General features: G+C 36.8%; 1 protein-coding gene and 1 long non-coding RNA gene across 8 annotated transcripts in view; one reads left to right on the top strand and one right to left on the bottom strand.

Annotated features, from left to right (window-relative positions):
* LOC124949866 overlaps window positions 1-1540 on the top strand; it is a 10222-nt gene extending 8682 nt beyond the window's left edge. For all 3 annotated transcript variants that reach the window (XR_007101185.1, XR_007101187.1, XR_007101186.1), the window contains one exon: window positions 1286-1540. This is a non-coding gene — a long non-coding RNA (uncharacterized LOC124949866). The remainder of the gene's footprint in view (window positions 1-1285) is intronic.
* The window catches only part of LOC124949855, an 85045-nt gene that overhangs the window by 31103 nt on the left and 46442 nt on the right, over window positions 1-7500 (bottom strand). The gene's annotated exons all lie outside the window — the stretch shown is intronic.

Here is a 7500-nt window from a genome sequence, read left to right as displayed (position 1 = left end):
GAGAGACGTATGAACTATATAAAGAGCGATGAAGTCGGGGACAATAAGATCCTATCGGATCGTCTGCCAAGCCGAGCTGACATGACTGGAAAACTAAGATGAAATGATAAGTTAGTTCGTAACAGAAAGCTGGAGGTCAAGGACCAGCAAGAGAGCCATTGGTACCAGGAGAAAGAGAGAGAGAGAGAGAGAGAGAATGAGAGAGAAATTTTTCTTTTCTTTTCTCTCTCTCTCTCTCTCTCTCTCTCTCTCTCTTTCTTTCTGTCTTTCTGTGTCTCTTTTTGTCTTTGAAGTCATCGTTGTAATCGACGTCATTAGAACGAGTACTTAGATGTAATGAGTAGATGCAACCAACGAGTAGCGGGCGGTCTGGCAGGAAGCGGATTCTGTCATTAACTCTACTTAGGCTAAGCTTAATCGAAGATAAAAGTCGAACCTCATCTCCCTTCTTCCACTTCTATGACAAAGAACGTATAGGTATAGGACACGTGCGTAATTGCATGTATGTATGCATGCATGCATGTTTGTATGCAAATGTACGTATATATGTGTGTGTATGTATATAAGTGACCGTGATTATACTTCGAAAGTATACGATTATTCGTATAGTCGTAGGACGATTAGTCGTAAGAAAAGAAAAAAAAAAAAAAAGAAAAAAAAAAAAGAAAAAAAAGAAGACAGAGAAGAACATCTATGAAAAGAGAGAGAGAGAGAGAGAGAGAGAGAGAGAGAGAGAGAGAGAGATAGTAGGCGAGAAAGAGATTTTTATGCCTTGCCTTTGAAAGGCGACACTCGAACGAAAAAAGAAATTAATTAAAGGAAGCTTCATTATGGGTAAAGGGGCCTTCTCCTCACTTGCGGTGGTGGTATAACATCTTACCGCAAATACCGCATCCCGGCAGATGATGGAGAGAAAAAATTTTCGCTTGATTGACAGAATTAGACGAGTCTCAACCTCGGCGTATAATTTCATCTGACATTTCTAATCCTAGTCGGAATAGTCTGGTTTGACTTTTTCTTTCCTTTCTTCTTCTCTCTCTCTCTCTCTCTCTCTCTCTCTTTTCTTTTATTTTCTTTTTTAAACGAACATATTTTTGTAGAGATCCAGATTCGGTACAGATCACATACCGAATACGAATATATATATGTATATAAAAAAAAAAAAATAATAATAATAATACAATTTTAGGATAGAGAGTATAATTAAAGTTATATATAAATTGTGTACTTGTGTATCTAGGCGTACGATTTTATGCGAACGAAAACACAATCTATTGATCCACAGACGACAACCAGAGCCTGGTACAACTGCAGAGATATTTCAAAGGACAACGAGTTTTGCAATGTGAAATATACTGAGAAAAAAAGAAAGAAAAAAGAAGAAAGAGAAATAAAGGGATAAAGAAAAAAGAAGGAAAATGTACAACAACAGACGGCGGCGGGGGTCTCCCTCGACATGATCAAATATTAACAATATGCAGCAGCTTCGCATTGTAGTAATGCGCGAAAGGTAAGAACATGAACGCGAGAATATAATGTCGATATATACATATATATATATATATATATATATATATATATATATATATATATATGTATGTACAGTCGGTAAGCACCACGTTCTATTTTATTATACGAATGTGCGAAGTTAGCGTGCTCGTAAATGCTAATGCTTAAGCGAGATTTCTATCAGCTGACGAGCCCCGCATATATAATCGATTGACCCAGTATGATCTTCGCGATAGATAAATATTTTTCCGTTCGTTTTAAAAGTAAACGCATTGGAGACGAAATTTTATAGAAAGACATTTAACGATTCAATTAAGAACGAGATGCAATTGGATTATTTATAATTTTCTCTCATATCTTTTACTCTCATACGATTGATCGTTTGATCCAGTGATCGATTCGTTGTGATCTTCTGCGATAAGATAAATCTTCTTGCGTTCCTTTCAAAAAAGAAAAAAAAAAAAAAAAAAAAACATACTGAAAAGAAAATTTCGTAGAAAAATAATTAACAGTTTAATTACAAACTTTAGATGCAAATGCATTATTTCTAATCATTTCTTTCTCTCTCTCTCTCTCTCTCTCTCTTTCTTTTTCTCTTATTTGCTCGATCGATCGATCGATCGATACATCGTGATCGGCAACAAGAGGTTCCGTGAATCGATTTTCTTAGTATTCTTTTTTTTTTGTTTTCTTTTCTTTTTCGTTTTGTTTTGTTTCTCTTTAAATATGCATCAATAAAGAAGGCGGCAACTCGGTTAGATGCGTCAGCATTCATTCCGTTCCGGCATAGGATCTCCTTGCGGCGTAGCTCCCATTTGCAGGGTGCAAAAAAGTCAAATACCTTATTAGCGAGAAGGAGAACGCTTATCGTCGACATGTTTTATCCGTGCTAGTCGTCATCGAGACGGTGAGGATCATCGACGTCGTTTTTATCAAGCCAATACGAAGGATAAACTCGGCTATGCGTTATGCACGATTTATCGAACGAACGTCCTTAACGTTATACACGTTGTTAATAAAAAAAAAAAAAAAAAAAAAAAAAAAAAAAAAAAAAAAAAAAAATAAAATAAAATATTTTCTTGGAATATTGGATGAAAGAATCACTCAATTTCAAATCGTTTGTTTAACAATCGTATTTTAACGCGTCAAGAGAGAGAGAGAGAGAGAGAGAGAGTCTGTTCATTCTTAAAATAATCTCTATTTTCATAAAAGAAAAAAGAAAAATCTTCCCGTCAGAGATACTACAGGGTGAACCAAAGGAGACTTCAGATGATTTGAAAAGAACGAAAACAAAAGAAACAAAAAGAAAAAAAAAAGATCGATTACTCCTTAATACGAAACTTTCGAAGGTCGATTTTATTCTTTTATTATTATTATTATTTTTCTTTTCTTTTCTTTTTTTTTTCTCTTCTTTCTTCAAACCGATAAACTGCAAGCGTCTAGAAACTTTTTTTCTCCCACATAAGAACTTTCGGCCCATCCTGTACACTCGTAGGACGGTTTAATACGCATGGGTTTTATATCCTCCCTTCTCCCTCCCACCGCCCACCTCCCCAAGTTTCTCTGTTTTCTTCACGCTGTATTTCTTTCTTTCTCTCTCTCTCTCTCTCTCTCTCTCTGTTCGTTTCTGTTCGTTCCTATACCTACTCCTTCCCCCCCCGCCCCCTGCCCCCCTCCCCACCCGTTGCCGCCGCCATGCGTTATATCTCTCTTGTAAATCATACACGCATACTACTACGTCATATCTCGTGCATAAATGATAGTCTATAGCGCGCAAGGTTGGTCTCGTGGCGTCGAGTAAACTCGTGGTTACCATCGTACTTATTTGCATAAACGAGTCACGTCACGCAAACGCGTCATGGAGTATGACAATGAACGAGAAGAAGTAGAAGTAGAGGTAGAAGTAGAAGTGGAAGAAGATTAAGAAGATTAAGAAGAGAAAGAAATAGGAGAAGTGGTGAAGGATAATAGTCGATGAAAGTTTCTAATCTATTAATATTCTTACGATTTTATCCGGGTTTTATATTTATACGATTATCTTATCCAAATATGAATATAAATCGAATAAATAATTGAATATATTTTTTTCCATTCTCTGTGCAAGACCATTCGTGGAAGAGAATACGTATTTACTTACTTACTCATTCACTCACTCACTTACTTACTTACTTACTTACTTACTTACTTGAGTGGGTGTGTAAGCGCGCGCGTCTATATGTGTATATGTATGTTCCGAGATGGAAAAAAGAAGAAGAAAGGAAAAAAGAGAAAGAGAGAGAGAGAGAGAGAGAGAGAAAAGGTGGAACGAAGGATTAGTTTTCAATAACTTCGTCGCTCTCTGTCGATCGATATCGTACGAGATAAGCTATCGGCTCTCTTTACTTGACACCGCGATAAGACCGATCTACTTCAACGTCGAAGTACGAGAGTTATTTCAAGAGGGAAAAAGAAAGGTAAAGAGAGAAAGAGAGAGATAGAGATAGAGAGAAAGAAAGAGCGAGAGAAAGAAAGAGCGAGAGAAAGAAAGAGCGAGAGAGAGAGAATTCTTTAGACGATAAAAACTACCACGATTCTCCCATCTTTCTTACTCATCCCAATATCTTTCGCGCAACTCTGACAGACTTATTCATAGGTATACGGAAGGAGGAGTGTAAAGAAAACGAAAAAGAGTTCTCGAGAGTGTAGAGATTGAGAAGGATGCGTGTGTGTATATTTAGATCGAAAACGCGCGATGGGCGCGTGAAAATCTGATATGAGAGAGAGAGAGAGAGAGAGAGAGAGAGAGAGAGAGAGAGAGCGAGAGAGAGAGAGAGAGAGAGCGAGAGAGAGAGAGAGAGAGGGAGTCTCTACTGTACGTTCTCCTTCTAACAAACTAACGTCGCGTTTTTTAATGGCCGCGAAAAGAATTTATAGCATATTGTCGTCAACGTAAAAATTTAAGGGCACGTTTATATTAGTTCTTCATTATTTTAGGTCAACTATATTCTTGACGTAAAAAGTTGTGAAAGTTTTCCTACGATTGATCGATCGATCGATCGATCGATTATATCTTTCTTTTTCATTTGTTATCGTTGTAATGAGAGAAAGATTTAGAAAAAGAAAAAAAGAAGAACAAAGGAGAGAAAAAAAAGAACAAAGTAAATAAATAAAATAGAAATTTAATTGTCACATGAATAAACATTATTTTCAATTTTAATCTAACTTTTAATTGAAAAATACCGACGGTAAGATCATTCGATTATAAGTTAAGCTTATCCGTTAGTTAGACCAACTAACTGAGAATGGCTTTTGGAGAACACGTTTGGTGTTCTTCCTGGATGGTAAGAAAAATTTTTCTTCGAAGACCATACATATATATATATATATATATATATATATATATATATATATATGTATGTATGTATATATACATTAGCTTACGTACATAGAGATATCTACATTCTCGCGTTAGTTCGCAGGAGATAAAGATAGAGAAAGAGAGAGAGAGAGAGAGAAAGAAAGAGAGAGAGAGAGAGAGACAAACAGACAGAGAGAGAGAGAGAGTCCGGTTTTCAGAGAAGGTGACGATAATGCGATGAGATCTAGTCTCTCCGGGTGTGAAGCAACCGCAAACCGTAATATCATTCATAGGTTGCGCCGTGGTCCATGCATAAGTCTCTAAGAAGCGCGTCTAAGAGAACGTTAGGACACGTCTCTCTCTCTCTCTCTCTCTCTCTCTTTCTGTATGTTCGCTTTGCGTTCTATGGCGTACGCGAAAGAGGCGTGGGCGGATGAAGCCTCCGGCCTGTTTGCCCACACGCTGTAATTCTTGCACGGCGATATCTTCGCCGGTTACACGTCGCTAAACTCTCTTCGGTCGTAAGGTGAAAGGCGAAATATTGGCTACCAATAGATTGCTCGATTTTCACCAATGAATGCCATTTTGAAAATTTATATTATATTATGCACACAAATATACAAAAAAAACATATAAGACACAGGTATATATATATATATATATATATATATATATATATATATATATATATACGAGCCGTTTATTTTGAAAGTGGTCTAACTCCTTTTATCTTCAAATCGAGATATTTAAGGGTTTGCGTTTCAATGAATTTAAAAATATACGTATAGGATACTAATGAGTTATACTACTTAAGTGTATCTAAGGGTGTTAAATTTATAGTTCCTATTAAAATAGTGACAATTATTAAGTGAATAATATGCGTTTTCTTATCAAGAATGGAGTTAGGCCACTTTCAAAATTAACAATCAGATTCATTATAAAATTTGAAGGTGCCCAAATCCATTCAACATAATTTAAGATGCTTCAAATTGAAAAAAACGATACTCAATTTATTTTACATATCTTTAAAACACTTCGAAAACATAATTTATGCGATTCAAAACATTTTTTAACTACATAACGTACAAAATTACAAACATAAATTTATTACAAAACAATTTACTACTCATCTAGATTTTGTATGTGTGAAAGGGATTTGAAGAAATCATGATGTTCCGGTGGTATATATCGTAATAGGTCACTTATGTCCTTGAATTTTGCTGTTGTAATTTGTCTGATATTTTTATACAGTGGTGTCAATACAATATTTTCGAACTTTCTTGGTCTACCCCGACGTGCTAATAAATTCAGGACTTTAAAATTTTCATTTTCATTCATTAATATCTTTTAGAAAATTTTATATTATAAAGAATTTTTTTTTATTTCTTTTTAATTCAAGGATTTTCATTTATTTGTATAATAAATTTTTACAATGATTCACGTTAAATTGTTTCCTCGAAAAATAATTTCTTTTTTTGTTTTTACTTCTTACTTGTATAAATAACTTTATGCAAATTAAAATAAATAAATAAATAAATAAATAATAAAGAAAACAAAAAAAGAGGAAAGCTTCTGTTTCAATAATCACTCTTAAACGAATAATAAATGTTTCATTGAAATATCGTTGCTCAAACAAAGCCAAGAATTTTTCAGATAAACCTTCTAATACGATACGTAAGGCTTTTCAATGAAATATTTATTCGATTTCAAATCGAACAAATATTTTTTTTTCTTTTCTTTTTTCTACACTTGTCGGTAAACAAAAAGAAATTAATATGTTATTTCAAACATAATATTATTTATAATAAAATCATTCTTATCAATTCAATCGTTATGATATGATTGTTTTATATATCTTTTTGAACAAATGCGTATTGGAACATTTGTTCGTAAAGAATTCCTTAAGATGAGACGAACGACGATTTAAATTTTTATAAGGCTATTTAAAGTCTTTCTACCTGAAATTTAGAACTTCTTTTGTACTACAAGAGTCTAAGAAGGAGAGAGAAAAAATGACTAAATACACAAGGGTCGGGGCCAAGTACTCCAGGGGCGGGTCTAAACTAGCAGGAGGCGGGGCCAAGTACCTCATGGGCGGGGCTAAACTAGTAGGAGGCGGGGCCAAGTACCTCAGGAGGCGGGGCTAAACTAGTAGAAGGCGGAGCTAAACTAGCCGGAGGCGGGGCCAAGTACCACAGGGGGCGGGGCTAAACTAGTAGGAGGCGGAGCTAAACTAGCCGGAGGCGGGGCCAAGTACCTCATGGGCGGGGCTAAACTAGTAGGAGGCGGGGCCAAGTACCTCAGGGGGCGGGGCTAAACTAGTAGGAGGCGGAGCTAAACTAGCCGGAGGCGGGGCCAAGTACCACAGGGGGCGGGGCTAAACTAGTAGGAGGCGGAGCTAAACTAGCCGGAGGCGGGGCCAAGTACCTCATGGGCGGGGCTAAACTAGTAGGAGGCGGGGCCAAGTACCTCAGGGGGCGGGGCTAAACTAGTAGGAGGCGGAGCTAAACTAGCCGGAGGCGGGGCCAAGTACCACAGGGGGCGGGGCTAAACTAGTAGGAGGCGGGGCCAAGTACATCAGGGGGCGGGGCTAAACTAGTAGGAGGCGGAGCTAAACTAGCCGGAGGCGGGGCCAAGTACCACAGGGGGCGGGG

The sequence above is a fragment of the Vespa velutina genome, chromosome 6 (assembly GCF_912470025.1).
Source record: "Vespa velutina chromosome 6, iVesVel2.1, whole genome shotgun sequence".
NCBI lineage: Eukaryota > Metazoa > Arthropoda > Insecta > Hymenoptera > Vespidae > Vespa > Vespa velutina.
The sequence above is the reverse complement of the archived record's forward strand: the minus strand, read 5'-3'. Positions and strand labels throughout refer to the sequence as shown.